This window comes from Heterocephalus glaber, unplaced genomic scaffold (assembly GCF_053883595.1).
Source record: "Heterocephalus glaber isolate CG9 unplaced genomic scaffold, H.glaber_assembly_v1.0 deba00001538, whole genome shotgun sequence".
Taxonomy (NCBI): Eukaryota; Metazoa; Chordata; class Mammalia; order Rodentia; family Bathyergidae; genus Heterocephalus; species Heterocephalus glaber.
In genome coordinates, this window is record NW_028258333.1 from 10,465,198 (window position 1) to 10,481,999 (window position 16,802).

Genomic DNA, 16,802 nt, shown 5'->3' on the forward strand with positions numbered 1-16,802 from the left:
AACAATGATAAAAGTGCACAGTAAAAGAAAGTGATAGAATAATAGAAGTCTTGCTGGTCAGGTCATAAACATCTTATATAATGTGAAGAGAGAATTTTATTCAAATAACTTGCAAACATCTTATACAGGAGTATGATTATGCTTGTTTTTTAGATTTTAAAGAAATGGCATATAAATAAATAAGGGTACAGCCAAGTAGAAAAGAAAGAACTTGCAAGATCATTAATGAAAGTCCAAATTAATGAACCCTGAACTATGGCAGAAATTCAAAAAAGTTGATAATGCAAGCAACTGAAGTTCGATTGGCTATAGTTTTCAGGGCAATCAATCAAAAAAAGATGTCTAAAATATTTTCTGACTTTGTTTATTATGTTATTAGTTGCCAGTAACTAAGACAGAAATCCAGAAGAGCAGAAGTTGATGTGGAGTCCACCAGCAGAGGAAGTCTTCTGTATGTGACTTTCAGGCCCAGTGATGGAAACTGCAGGCTACATTTGGCAAAGTCCATGGCTGAAAGATGCTTTCCCTGCATGCTCTCAGCTTTGATACCTCCATTTCTCATCAATTTGATATAATGACACAAAATCTTACATTTTCATGTAAACTGTTTTATACCTAGGTTTGTACTTGAAATCTACTATTTTCATGAAGAGACTCAAAATAACAAGTTTGAATATTCCTTTCACTTCAAATGGAACTGAAGCTCTGAACTGAACTATATACTACATCAATATTAATATTCACTACTGCCTGCAAGCTTGCTACAGGTTATTTTAGTTATCAGAAGCAGTACTAATTTGCAATATCTTTCTACAACTGTTTGCAGGTAAAAATTGCAGGTAGCTGATTCTAGCTGAAAGCAAGCTTTGGGGTAGGAATTAGATCCCTAAAAGAAAACTAAGAAATGAGGTAACTATCTAATCATGAAAAAGAAATGCACCTTGCCCTACAATTTTTATAACAAGATAATGGTTTCAGAGATTGTTCCACTTTTATGAAAGATGGGAATTAAGATAGTCATTTAAATAGCTTGTCGATTTAAATCAATATAATCATTTTTAATTTTATGGAAAATTCTTTTTTAAAAAAAATTTTGAGCCCAGATGTTTCAAATTATAAATAATTCACCAAGTTATGTTTAAAACCAAGCTTGAAAAATGTGACTGGTCATTCCCATTAAGAGAATCAACTCAAAAATCTGTTTCACTGAATCAAGCTTAAATTAGTAATTGCGTACTTGGATATAGTTGAGTTCTAAGAATTTTATTGACTAAAACTTTTAAACTAACTGTATGTTGAGCAACCAGGTTTGTGTTCTTTGAATTCAAAGTACTAGCAACAAATTAAGTAAAAAATCACAGATCAGAAAGGACATTATAAAGGATTCCACCTGGAATCCAAGTGTAACCATTCTTAAAATTCAGTGGAGACAGGTGAGTCTAGTTTTATTTCTCAACTTAGATTCTTTGGAAAAGTGTGTTGTTTTCAATCATGGAAAAGCTAGAAAAAATGTAAGAGAAGGAGGCAGATATTGGAGAGATAGATCTTAGAGTGGAAAATGGGGCCTCAGTAAGGAATGTAGATGGCTCTAGATGGTACAAGCTCCCGATATGAAGCCATAAACACATTCTGGATTTGCCTGCAGAATATTAATGATAATAATTTCATAAAAGTAATAATTTCATAATATTGGCTAATTTAACTTTAAAACACATATTATATATGTATTTACAGTATAATTAGAAACAAGTACTAAAACTAAATTTTCTGTCATCAAGTTTTTTATATTTTTGATTATGTATAACTAGATCTCTATGTTACTACTATATTTTTATGTTAAGAGAGATCTTGAAAATATATCTATTTATATATGTATGTATTCATGTATATTTGTGTGTAAATATATGGAAACATACACACATACATACACACACACACACACATATATATATATATATATACTGTTAATATGTCTCTCATTTTCTCATTTAATGGTGACTTTTCTTTGAAAGTTTAAGTATGATCAACTTGTGAATTATACTACTCTGGAGAGAACACAAGAGTATCAGCAATTTACCATCTTCGAAAAAATTCAAATCTCCAGTTGACTTTATTCTGTTGGCATTGACTAGTGTGAAATATAGGGCACAGAGAATCTACAAAGCATACATTTCTATCAGTAATATTTTTTTTTCTATTTAGAGCTCGTTTAAATAAATTGAAGTAGAAATTTTAGTAGACATACATCTGTAATATTTAATTTATTCTTAAAATATTATGTAACAAATAACTGGTAGATCTTCTAAGTCTAAAATTGGCTTTATTTTTTTCTGGATATTTTTTATGGTACTCCTCTTTGATATTCTTTTGTAGGAATAAAATATGATATTATAGTGCTCAGTATTTTACCTTGATTCACGCTGATAATATGTTTTCAAGGATTTTTTGGTTAACATTTAAGTCTGTATGGCATGACAACTGCTTAAGGGGAAGATAAGATTTCTTTCTACTTTTAAGTGATACTGTGATACTTTAGGCACTAAAGAGCTAGCAATGCTTTTTCACCTTGTTTTGTTTTAACAGGTTGAGATGTTTGTGGTAAGACATGTAACTTACTGTTAACTCTGTGAGGTTCAAAGTGTGTAGTTATCAAGGCGGTTTCCTTAGTAGACCAAATCTTCTGTCTGAAGTGTTGAGCTGTCTTGATGTTTAAAGGAATATTTGTTACAATAGCTTGATTTCTCCTCTTGTGGAATCTACTTTTAAAACTTTTCCCCCTGTAGTTTCAATTCTGCATGTACTAGGCTTCTAGAAATGACTTGATGACAGAAACTCCACAGGGCTTGTTTTCCAAAGAAAAGCGTTGCTTAGAGGAATAAACTAAACTTCTTAGGTATACTGCAATGTTGCTTGAATAATAATTTGAAAGGAGGCCTGTTAGTGGGAATGGAGTGCCCAGGTCATGTTCTACTTTAAGAGGTAATAAATACATATGAGTTAAAAAAAAAAAACTATGATATTAAAGTTTTAGTCCATGAAAGTTTGGAATTAGCCAAAACACCATGGCCTATGCCAACAACCTAAGTGTGCACCTGGAGGTCTGCCTGTGATTTGGAACTATATTCTGGTACTGTACTTTTTTTGCTTTTTCATCAACCAGAGTAGCAGCTGAACAACACATTAGGTATAAGTTCTAAGAATGGACTCAATGAAAAAAAAATAGAAAGTGGGTGTCAATATCCTTAGTATTGCTGTCAAAATTTAATAATAGCCATATAAATCACTTTCTTTAATAACTGCTCTATTAATTTTATATTGCTAAAGAGAGATCTCAACAGATTAGAAAGACCAGCTTCAGAATTTTCAGTGCCCTGTCCAAAATTAAAATATAGGACAATTTTTTCAATAATTATTTTAAATTATTATGGTGATATGTAGCAAAGTATTAGACAAATATAGGACCCAGGAAAATGCTGAGAGCATGTACTCTGAAATTCAGCCTTGCCAGTGAGTTTAAATTAAAAATATGAGTTTACGTTTAGGGCCCAGGGCTATATTTTTATCTGTATCTGTATCACCATCTATGCTTATCTACATATAATCTCAGAGCCAGGCTGAAGATAGGTATGTATATATTATCTATTCCAAACTAGTGTTCTTCCAAGGATATTTGTCACACCGTATTTTAATTGTCATGCTACCTTGTGGCAACACCCATGGTGACATTCTGCCCATATTAGAAAAAAAACAAGTATGCTACAAATTTAAAAAATGATATTGTTATATCATTTTAAAAACATGTAAGTATAGGAATTGTATAATTTAATATTGAAACTGAACTGGGACACTTTTGAGAGTAAACCAGGACTCTATTATTAATTATACTGAGACAACAGTAAAAACAATACTGTGAAACAAAACTAGATATATGTCACTCTACATATAACTAAAGCCACAATATGAAAGAAATTTAACAACTTGGCAAGCACTGCTCTAAATACTTTGCTCGAATTAAGTTCTTGGTTTCTTACAACTTTGCTGGGAGATTTCAGCATTGTGGTTTTAATGACAAGAATATTGAGACACAGACAGGGAGCCTACCTCGTTTTACATCTGCAGATTTTTCAAATGAATGTGTTCATATTTTTATATCAAACTAGGCTTCAAGTTGTACCTGAACATCTACATTTTACAATATCATCGTGCATATATTCCATAGTGATAGGTTGGCATGGATTATTTCAGTCATGGGAAAATAAGTACAGTGAAAACAAGTATTGGAGAGGTGCTCCTCAATATGACACCAGAATATTATGAAGCTTCTTTTCACCCTGCACAATTTGGGAAAGAAAAGTGTCATTTAAGTACTCAGGGTGTAACTTCATTAGAGACCATAGATATGTGAGTCTATGCCCCTTTTTTACCACAGAGTTGCCAGTTCGTTGAGTAGGAGGCTTAGTTTCCAACTTGTAAGTCTGAAGGAACTAATGAAGTGTGAGTCAGAGCCCAGTCTTGTTACTTTAGAGTTAGAAGGTCCCAAGAGAAAGTTGAACATGTGCACCCACTCAGCCTCTTGCTACCTATCAACAGGGAATTAGCTCATGAAAAAGAGAGCCTAAAGAGAACCCAGCATCTAACATATAATATGAAAATACTCTTAAAATCACTTTTCACATGAAGTACTTAGAAAATGAAACCAAAATTAAAAAGGTAGTCAACAAATAATTAGATAAAGATTTTTAAAAAACCATCAGAAAACTTTAAATTAGCAATTATTTGAAACATAAAATATTTCAACCACTATTAAAATTACATAGTAAACCAATAGGAATCATAGAATTAAATTATATAATATGGAAATAATACTCAGTGTATAGGCACAGAATAGACTGGAGGTTACAGAGGACAGAATCATAGAACTTAAATTTGCACCAATAGACTTTACTTTGTGTGGGCAACCAACTGGAAAAAAAATGAACAGAATCATGAGAACTCATAAAACATGAAAAGAGCGAGTAGTTTATATTCTCTCTAAAAGAAGAGAGAAATTGAAGAATGAAAAAGTATTTCAAAAATTATGAAACTTTTCCAAATTTGGTTGATAACATAAAGCTAATATTGAAGAGTCAGAACAAACTTCTTACCCCCCAAAAATCAAACCAATCACAATTCAGTTCTTAAAATTAATAACAAAAGTCTTGAAAGCAGACAGTAACAATTGCACATTTCTTATCAAGAAGCAACAATGAAATTCAGTGGTCCCCTATGTTTTTGACACCATGAACAGTGTGTGGGGTGGTGAAGATGGTTTCAGACTGAGTGAAAGGAGCACCAAGTGGAGGTCCCTCACATGCACAGTCTACAGCAGTGTTCACACTCCTATGAATAACTAATGGTTCACTGATGTGACAGCTGATAGCGCTCAGGAGGCAATGGGAGACACAGGCTGATGGGTGACTGAATACAGGTGAAGCTCCCCTCCTTTGCTTGGTGCTTACTGCTGCTCTGTGGCCCTGTTCATAAAAGGCCCTACAGCAGTGCAGTCCATGGTCCCAGGATTGGGGGCCCTGATGTAAATGATAGCAGATTATTTTTCTCTGAAACCATGAAGGATATAAAGGAAGTAATATTTTAAAGTACTGAAATACAAGAACTATGGACTTAATTATCTTAAATATTTCTTCCCCATTCATGAGCAATTCGACAGGTCAGTGAGTTTCAATTCAACTATAGAAATAATATATTAAGTTCAAGAGAAATTTTGTATGCATTATTTCATTTTCTCAAGTTCATTTAAATTTTTAATCCCCTTTATCATTTCTTTTCCATCCTGACTCATTCTTCTAGGTGACCTAGAGCACTCACAAAAATCTCATCATAAGGATAAAATCTCCATCCAGGAGGTTCCCAGCCTGGCATTGTTGAATATCTAACAATAATTTCAAACTGAATATTCCCTGGAATATCCTCACCTCTAAACTGATGAAGAGGCTTCAATATGAATACACTACATTTGTGCTTCCCTGATGAAAGGATGAAAGCCCCCACTGCTTTCTTTTTCTCAAGGAGGCACTGCTTTAGGAGTTATCTTCAGTGCTCTCTTTACCTGTACAGTAATAAACCTCTCTTAGCTCTATATTTCCTGCAAATGCTCTTTGGCTTTGCACTTTCCGGAGATGAAGTTGCTAGAGTTCAAGTAAGAACATGAGTGAAACAATTTCTGAATGTCAGTGTTATGTCTGAGAAGTGAAGCAAGTCATAAGCTTTAACAGACATAGTCAGGTATGATTGATATCAGGGTGAGAATCAAGAGGAGAGGAGAAAAACAAGATAATTTGCCACTTTCTAGTTCCAATCTTAGTTAAGTTAAGTGAATGTGGATATTTTGCATAGATGGATCTTGGAGTAAATTGCCTTAATTCAAAGCTATTCTAATACAGTGTAAAAGCTGTGTTGTTTCAAAGCTATTCAACTCCAGTGTAATTTTTTTTAAAGTATTTAAATGGACTCTATTCTAACCTCTCCATTATCTCATGTCTTTTACTCCCCAAATCTAGTTTATACACGCATAGACAGACATTTACTGAATTTAAGAATAAAGTTCAGTGTTACAAAAACGTGGCTTCTCAGAGACTTAATATAATGGTGCCTCAGTTCATAAACACTTCTGTTCATGAACAATTTGCTTCATGAGCGGAGATGTTCAACAAAATTTTGCTTCCATTGCCAAACTCTGCATCGGATGAGGAACAGGCTACAGCCATCTTCCCCCATCTGACACGTAGTCACACTTGCTGTGAAGCTTTTGTGTGTGCCTGTTAGCATACATAGTACTGTATAGTGTTATTCAATCCAGCATGGTTCCAAGGAAAATGGAGAGCATGCATGATGGAAAAGGCAATGAAGGTGAGGAGAATGTACACAGCAATAATGATGGTAACCCAAATGTGCAAAGCACCAATGGTAAGAGTGTTTTAAAGAAAATAGCCATTGAATTGAAGAGGGAAATTGTAGAAAAGCATGAGTTTAGTATTCATGTGACTAATCTGGCCTCAGAGGACAAGATGTCAAAGTCAACAACCTCAAGTATTTCGAAGAATAAAGACACCAAAGGAGCTGATCTGGCAAAAGGGGTAACGAAGTTAAGCAAGCGGAGGACCCAAGTACTGGAAGAGGTGGAAAAACTTTGGTCAGTGTGGTTGAATGAGAAACAGCTGCCAGGTGACAGTATTAGTGAATCTGTGATCTGTGCAAAAGCCAGGTCACAGGGGTTTTACTGAAAGAAAAGGCCTCTAAAGTGCAACAAGTGAGGGATTTGAAGCCATTAGAGGGTGGTTGATAAATTCCACAAGAGCAGTGGCCTCCACAATGTGATAAGATTTGCTGAGGCTTTCAGTTCTGACAAGGCTGCTGCAGAAGCCTACAAGGAAGAATTCATGGACCTCATGAAGCCAGAAGGATAATACATCACTCCACAAGTATTCTACTGTGATAAATGGGGCTTTTTCTGGAAGAAGATGCCAAACAGAACCTGTATCACAAAGGAGAAAAAGAGACTGATGGGGCACAAGCTCATGAAGGACAGATTGACCGTTTTTCTGTAAATGCAAGTGGTGATCTGAAGATTAAGCCACTACTGATGTACCATTCCCATACCACTTGTATATTCAAGGAACAGAATGTGAGCAAGGCTAGCCTGCCTGTCATGTGGAGGGGCAATGCGAAAGCTTGTAATGGGTGCACAAGGTGTTTGCACCCACAGTTAAAAAATATCTTTCTGACAACCAACTGCCTGGAAGGTGCCTCCTTCTGATGGACAGTGCCCCAGCACACCTTCCAGCCTTGGTGGATGCTGTGGATGCTGAGTATGACTTCATAAAAGTCAAGTTCCACCCCCACAGCACATCATCTCTTCTACAGCTCATGGACCAGCAAGTGATCTGCAACTTCAAGAGGCTGTACACAAAGGCACTCTTCACCAGGAGTTTTAATGTCACTGGAACTGGAGAGATGTCCTTGATTCTGAAAGAGTTTTGGAAGAAACATTGCATCAGCCTCATTGACAAACCCTAGGAAAATGTCACCTACCAGACTTTAAACTCAGCCTGGAGAAAACTGTGACCAGAATGTGTCACTGAATGTGACTGAAGGGTCTGAGGCACAGGTAGGGGAGGAGATTGTGTTCATGGGCCAGGGTAGGGATCTGGATATAGAAGGGCTTGTGGAGGACCATAAAAAGGAGCTGATGACGGAAGACCTCGCTGAACTCCAGAGTGAGCAGCAAAAGGCACTTGTTAAGGAGCATTCCAGTGAGGGAGAGGAAGTCAGGAAGGAGGTTGGGAGTGATGTGATAAAATCCATTATGGAAGAATGGAAGGAGAGGCAGGATTTCTTTGACATGCACCCCGACATAACTGTAATGAACAGTGTTGAATCAGATAAACGATAAAGTGGTCTCTCATTTCTGGAGGGCTTTGCAGTGCAGGTAAAAACAAGTGACATTAGACAGATTTTTCATCAAAATTGACCCAGCAGCTAAACAACAAAGAAGAGAGGAAACCCCTGAGGGGATCTCCTCAATGTCTTTATGGAGGGGGACTCTCCCTGCAAACAATATTCTCCTCCCAACCCACTTTCCTGTCCTCCACACCAGAAGTTGTCTCAAGCAAGGCTAAGGTTCTCTTCTTCATACTGTTCTATACTGTATTTCAGTTCATATTTTTGTGGTTAGAAAATAGACAAGGTTCAGGAAAAATTCATCATTTTTACATTGAACCTTATGAATAAATTTGATTTGATTTGCAACCAATTCAGTTCGTGACCAGCATCATAGAACAAATTAAGTTTATGAACCACGGTACCACTGTTTAAGTTCAATGTAGTATTTCTTAGACTATATCAATGGAAAACTTAGAAGAAAACAGAAAATGATTACTAATGAATTAATAGCACTGAAATTCGAAAATTTTCATTCCCTAAATTGGCAAGGGTAGAAAGTAATTCTAAGCTATAAAATAGTAGCCTAATATTTATCTAGACTATATAAGTAATACTGTTGAACACATAGGTATTAGTTTTAATACTTAAAATGATATTAATTATGATTTTCACTGCTATAATGTTGGTCTTGGAATGCTGATTTGCCATAAAATACATACTTATCTACAAAGTTTAGCTAACCAAGTATACGTATTTAACTTTCCCAGTTTACTGGAACCCCTTTCCCTTGTATCACTGAAATTAAATTAGATGTTGCATATTTTTTCTGTGCATGTGAATATATCCATTGTGTCTCCCAATCACACCTCCTCAGAGCTCTGTGCATTTGTTTGTGTTTCTTGTATCTAAAGTAATGTTAAGCTTATTTAAAAAATTAGTAGTGCATCCTGTTTACAACATTTGTGAAAGAAGCATATGACTTCTTCTAGGTATTAAGGGAGCGTAACTTTGTAAATCAAGTGTTCTTTACGGGTGGTGGGGGTGAAGGGTGCATAGGTAATGGGGGAAAAATAAGAACTAAGATACATTATGTTCAGGTACAAACACCCAATGATAAATGTAAATGTATTTTATACCTAAAATGTGCCAATTAATATATAAATTTTAAAAAAAGAAAAAGTATGCCGACAGGTTAATATTCAGAAGTCAGCCTTCATTCTGAAATGCTTTTTGTTGCTTTTACCTGTCAGAGCATCTGTCTACATTTTTATTACAAAACAAGAGGGATTTTTTGACTGCAGGAAAAACTGATGTGTCTCTCAAAGCAGTAAAAATAAGTTATTAATTGAATTGAGAATTGGTTTGTCTCAGAAGCTTTATTTCTCTAGGTATTATTTGATTATGATTATGAACAAATAATGTATCCTTCATTAAATGTAAAATCAACAGGAGAATAGCAAGAATTTAGAAAAGAGAGAGTAACATGTTATGAGTGACATGGTCTGATTTGTTTGGGAGAAATACATGCCCCAGCAGTTGCAAAATGCAATACACTTTATTGAGCAAAGTGGTTATATAGTGTGTTCCCTTGTGAAGTTCTATCAAGAAATTTCAGTGATAGATAGGATTGCTGAGATTTCCCAATAATTTCATGTACTATGATAATATTTTTTGTCCAACTGGGGTTCAAAAAATCGGCCTCAATATGCTGCACAAGCACTTTACCACTGAGCTACACCTGTTATAGTTTTTGATATTAACTTCTTTAATCTACATACAGCCCACTATCAACCCCCATTTTATAAATAAGAAAATAAGTACTTAAAATATCAAGTAACTTCCCATCTTTATTCAGGTAGACAACTGTGGAATTAAGATTATCTTAATCAAATTCCAAGCTTATTTCATATATAATTAAGGTTCAAAATGAGTTCCAAAACAAAATTAATTCAAAAAAACAAGTTTCCTAGTACACAAAATTGATTGCATACATGAGTAATCCAGAAATTCATACTCAGGTAATGGTGGGAAAATTATTGAATTATAATTCCTACTGAATTTTTTAAACATGCTAGTTATTGTACATTTTAAAACATGTTTTAAAATCATGGATGGCTTATAGAACTATAATGAGTTATAAAATCTGAGGAGAAAAAAGGAACCCAGAGAGGTAAGAATGTTACATTACTAGCTACAAATCGCTGATTTCTAACAGTATGAATATTTATTTTGACAGTCTCAGGGTGAATAAGAAAAAAAATCTAAACTCAGAACTACCCTAGACTAAGAACCTTAACTAGAGATATCTACCAAAAGATGGAGATAGCAAAATCCTATACCTTCAGAGCAGGATAAACTAGATGTATAGCAGTCTAGCAAAGATCTACCACTAGGGTTTATGTGTCTGCATAAATCAGGTAATCTAAGACTAAAACTTTTTAAAGTTCTTCTATTCATGCATTACCTCTGGTATTACATAAAAGGCAATTTCCAATATTTAGTGAAGTTATTTTTAACCTAAACCTCACAATAGTGTCAGGGACCACAATAAAACAAGGCAAAATAAATCTGAATTTACAAAAAAGACCCCCCAAAAAACAAAAAACAAAAAAACTTAAATGTACAAAGACTTCAAATATTCCTTAATACCAGAAGCAAATAATAAATACTTTACCGCTTAAAAATTTGCTAAGAAAGTTTAAAATTATTAAAGAGAAAAAAATTTCAAACTACTACATTCTGGAAGAAAAACACAACTTAAAAAAAGAAATACATTAATTCAAAATTTTTAACTCATCATTTACCAGAAGGATAGATAAAATTGAGGGGAGAATTAATATATTAGAATACAGGTCAGGAGAAATTTTCAGCATGGAGACATAAAGAAATAACTAAAAACAAAAGATGTGGACATAAAAAGAAATGAGTAATAGTAATAAAAATTCATAAAAAATGAAGAAGCCAGAAATGCTGACATCTTTGAAATAACAAGCCTTGTAATTTAAGAATTTATCTATTAAATAGTTGCTCTGACATTAGAGCATTTAACTATAGTTCTCCTCAGCAGTTTCATACTCTGGGTTAAAGTTCTGAAATCAGCATTATTAGTTAGATAGCCTGTTAACTACATTTTTATTTTGGACATAAATAAGGCAGTCAACATTACACTGTCTTGAAATTTCTTCTACCAGATTAGTTAGTCTGCTACCCTTAATCTCAGTTGCCTGAAAAGTGTCTGGACTTGAGCAAAATGGAGACACATTTTTTGCCGATGTAGTACACACATAGCCAAGAGTCCCACTGCTTATGTTCCCAATTGAAACCTCCTGAGCCTGGTCTTTACTAGCTGCATTTCTATCATCATTCCTGTCTGCCAAGGTCCAAGCAGAACTTCCCACCAAGCTTGGCTTACAGCATTCTAGGGGTGCTTCTTCAGCACACATCTTCAAATCTTTCTGAACAACACTTTCTGCAAATTAGTTCCAAAGGTTTCTGTAGGATGTGGCCAAGAAGTGTCACAGGAACAACTCCACTTCTTTAGTAACAAAATCTGTCTTGGTTATTATCTATTGTGGTGATGAAATATCTGACAAGTTAAAGCAGGGGAGGTTTATTTCAGCTCACAGTTTGTGGAGATTTCGGTCCACACTCACAAGGCAGAGCAGCATAGCAGAGGGTACAGGAGAGGAAAAACAGTCCATGGCATGGCAGACAGGAAGCAGCTTATCCTTCCTTCTTCTTTCCTTTTATTTCCACCCAAGCTACAAGCCTATTTGGTGGTGTCACCAGTATCCATTTTCTCTCTTTAGTAAATCCATCAACCGCAACCAGAACTATGCTAGACCAATCAGTGGACTAATCCAGTATCACTCCCATGATGCAGTATCACAAACCCACAATTCAGTCACTCCCAAAAGCCCCATTTCTGAGTGCAGGAGGCTTTGGGGAGATATCTAGATATAAGCCACTACATTTTAAATTGAATCATTGAATCATGTGGTTGTGACTAATCTGCTATGTTATTTATACACTTTTTCAATTTTGGGGAGGTAGAGCTTGTTACCATACTTTTCCTCAGTATTCCATTCTTAGCTTAAAGTAAATGGATGTTTAAATATTCTATTTTAAGTACACATTTGCTTTTTATCACTTGTATATTTTCTGCTGCTTTTTATTTGTTTTCTTGGATCTCTACATTTTTTTCAACATTTGAAAAAATTATACATTATTTTTAAACATTTTTCTTAACTTTTTCATTTTTATTCTTTTGGGATTCCATCTATACATATCAGTGGTGGCTTAAGATTATCCTAAATATAGTTATACCTTGGTTCATGAAGTTACTTTTTTCCATGAATTTGGAAAAGATGGCCACGTTTCTGTTTGTGCAGAAAAGGTAGTCAGGATTGTGTTTGTCACCCGATGTAGAGTTTGCAAACAAAAACATAGCTTTGTCAAATGCTTTTTGTTGGTGAGCCAAGTTGTTTACAAAGAAAAGCATTTGTGAACCAAAGTATTTCTTATTTCATTTCAATCATTTTTCTCATTCATTTAAGATTGGATCATGTAAAAGACTATTTTTTAATGTTATTTTTTTCTCATGGTTCCAATCCAATAGGCTTGCAAGTAACTTCTTCGTGGTATATATTGCACTTCTTGTTTCTTGAATTCTCATTATTCATAATTCTCTTTTTCAGTCTACCAACATGATAATCTTGTTTAAGATATTTTTAAGATATATGTCTCTTAATTTTAACACCTGTGTCATCATGTCTGTTGCTATCGACTGTTTTTCCCTCTGGATATTGATCAAATTTCTCTGCTTATTTGTGTAGCTTTGCTTTTCTTTTATTTATAAGAAAACATGAATAATACCTTGTAGAAAATCTTGATACAATATTGGTATAATGAGCCTTAAGATAGTTCTTTAAAAGCATTTAAATTATTGGCTGATCTGTTATATCTTTCATCCCTGTTTTTATTTTTTATTAAAGAAAATATCTTTCATTTTTATTCTTAAACATAAAGCATAGCTTTCACTGAAGGAAGTATGCGTATTCTTACTGCCTAAGGTGTATGGTGGGCTGGTCAATGGCTTCAAAAACTGCCTGTCCTGTTTTAGAATTGGATTCAATCCCTATAGAGCCTGCTTTGGAGGGTTCATAGAGGTACGTCTGTCCACCCAGAGAGCCTCTTGTCGAAACTCCACCTTGACCCCTTCCTCTGTTGTTTGCAGTCCTTCTCTTCCTCTCCTAAACAATTTCCAATCACACCATAGCCATAAGTTTCAAGCTCTACCTCTCAACTCCTTATTCCTAAATGCCACCTCATATAACAAACTGCCTTATGAAAATGTGCTCCTAATCAAAGTGTGGATTAATGAAGTGCTTATCTCATGCCTTTTCCTTCTATCAAGAAAGACAAACTCATACTACACTTGGCCATAGACATAGAAAGCCTCATCATATATATTGTCCAGTTTTATAAATATTTATGATTTAAAACCAAGCCTAGTATCAATACTTCAATTCTGTGAAGAAATATAAGTTCTTTTGATAGGATTTATGTCCTTCATAAAATCCTTTGTCTTTCATTTGCTAGACTTTTTCCAGATTTTCCAGTTATTTGTATAATTACCACATTCTTTCAATGGTCTTTTGAAACAAAGAAGAAATAAAATGAAGTCAAACTTTAAAATATTACTTTTCATATCAGCTAAATATAACTTTGCATAGTAATTCCTCATATTTTAATGCTATATATTTGATTCCTGTTTTCTGAGTTAGTATTAAATATTTTTGATAGATGATATTTCAAAAGAAAATATATATTCTTAGTTAATATTCCAGAAATATCTGAGATGATTCATTTGAAAAATTATAAAGATTGGCATAGGAAAGAAGAATAGTTTAATGGATCCACTCCACATCTAAAACCTCAGAGGCAGGGATCCACTGAAGGAAGGAAGAAGAAAATATGTAACATTCATTCAAAATCCTTTCAAAGTTCATTGCTTTTTCTTTCCAATTTTTTCTCTTTTTAATTCTTATAAAAGTATTTTGGGGATTAATGCTACTTACTTGGTAAACTTTACAAAAAGAAGTTCTTTCTCAAAAACTCCTACATCCTTCATCAACTTGAAACCCAAAGCTTTTGTATTCCTGAATGAATTTGGTTTTCCCTATAGCATTTTCTTTTCCAGAATTAACACAAGTGTTTTGTACCAGTGTTCTGACAGCATTCTTATCCTTTGTACTTCTTAGTCTTGATAGTTCTTCATTAGAATCTTTCCACAAATTGCCCTCAAGAGAAACAAATATCCATACCCACAAAATACTTTTAAGAATTCTTCCTTCTTTTGCTATTTATAAAATAATAGTATCATTATAGGAAAACCGTTCAAAACTGCTTTACTCTAATAACTCTCTCATCAAGCTAAACCTGCTTCTACTAGATGAGGTATCAATATAATGCAGAGTATATTCTTTGTGATTGAACATGAGGATTTGTTAAGGTTTGGGGATACATAAAAATGTTTAAAAACATAAAATAAATTTTTAAATAGTATAATTAAATCATGATTTGTACAAAGCTACAACTTATTAGACAGTGAACTATTCATTATCACAATTTTATTTCCAATATTTATGATTACTTGTTATCTTAGGCCTACACCAGATTATTTTTCTAAAACAGAAGGGTCAGACATTTAGAAAGTAAAAAATTGACATTGTTAACTTCTACAATATCCAATCATACTAAGAAGTAGCAATGAGAACAATAAATGATATCTTGAGTTTAATAGTACATCAATATATTTAATAACAGAAATACAAATATAATCGTTAGTGAATTGTTTCTAATTTAATCTCTCACTAAATAAGCACCTAATGTTACTTAGAAAATTTTTTTCTGTGAAAATTGCAAATTTAAAAATGGTAATTAAATTTTTTTACGAAGATAAAGGAAAATTATTGTGTGATTTCTAATCATATATTGAAGTTTTTACTATATTCTTGTGATAACAGAAATTTTGGGGTATAGTTTAGTGTCAGAGTGTTTACCTAGCATGTTGGGTTGGATCCAAGTTTTCACAAAAAAATGAAATAAAAAACTGTGATGACAATGTGTTTTGTGTGAGTCACTCCAGTGTCAAATAGCCTATGTGCTATTAAGCATAGGTTAAAAAGAGTTGATAAAGTTATGGAAAGAAACTTTGTCTATTCAGGCTGCCACCTGCCACCTATTGCTTTGCTATTTGATTTGAGTTGTATAGTAGCTAAATGAAATTTTCCGTTTGCTAGCCATCAAAGCATTTTATAAAATTAACCCATTACGATGGTTTCTTCAGAGGCAGAATTAATATGGTTGGTATTTTATTTGACACATTTGACATGCTTGTTTTCTCCTACTGTTTTACCAAGTAAATGAATTGCACCATATTTTAAAATTCAATTTTGTTAATTGTAAAATTTTACCCTGTGGATTTTTTTCAATTTTCCAGTTTCAGTTTCTTGGTCAGAAATAGAAATAATGCCAACCTTGATAAATTCCCTGTAAGCTTACCTCTGGAAGACATTTTCTATAATACTTCTTTTGTAGTGAATATTAATACTGGTAAATTTTTAAAATATATGTTTTCAGTAGTTTTCCATTTTCTTCCACTTAACATCTCAGTGTGGTAATTGGTTTGAAAATCCTCAGAAATCACATGGAGAAGGAATGTTGCAGTGTAATCTAGAAACTGCATCTTTCAACCTTATTAGTATTAATATTTTAGTCAATTTGAAAAATAAAGTTACATAATTATGTGAATTATTTTTGAAAGAGAGTTATAAAAAACAGACCAACAAAGTAAAACTTTGTCATGAACCCTTATCACTTCAAGAAAGTACTCATATGAGTATAATAAAGCCAAATCAACTTTTCCACCTGGGGTAAATGAGAATTTCTGATTTCATGCTGCCACCTGTTTATGAAAGACATCCCTTCACTGTAGTTTACCTCCTCGTAGTTTATTCCCTCCTTTCTCCTTTCTTTCCTTCCTCTCTTCCTTTCTCCCTCCCTTCTCTCCCTCCCTTCTCTCCCTCCCTTTCCCTCCTTCTCTCTCTCTCTCTCTCTCTCTCTCTCTCTCTCTCTCTCTCTCTCTCTCTCTTATTCTTTCTTTCATTTATTTCCTTTTCTATTTCAAAAAGTAAGATTATGGGAAATTTCTATTTCTGACCAAGAAACTGAAATTGGAAAAAGAATTACAGGTCAGGGGGTGGGACTCATTTTCTTCATACTTCTGTTTTAAAATGTTTATCTTATCTTAATCTTTCTAACACCCTATCTATTACATAATGCACCAATATAGTTTTCTG

At 33.8% G+C, this 16,802-nt stretch overlaps 1 protein-coding gene across 1 annotated transcript in view; it reads right to left on the reverse strand.

Moving 5' to 3' along the window:
* Window positions 1-16,802, reverse strand: part of Cdh12 (cadherin 12) — a 1,034,931-nt gene that overhangs the window by 183,031 nt on the left and 835,098 nt on the right. The window lies entirely within an intron of this gene.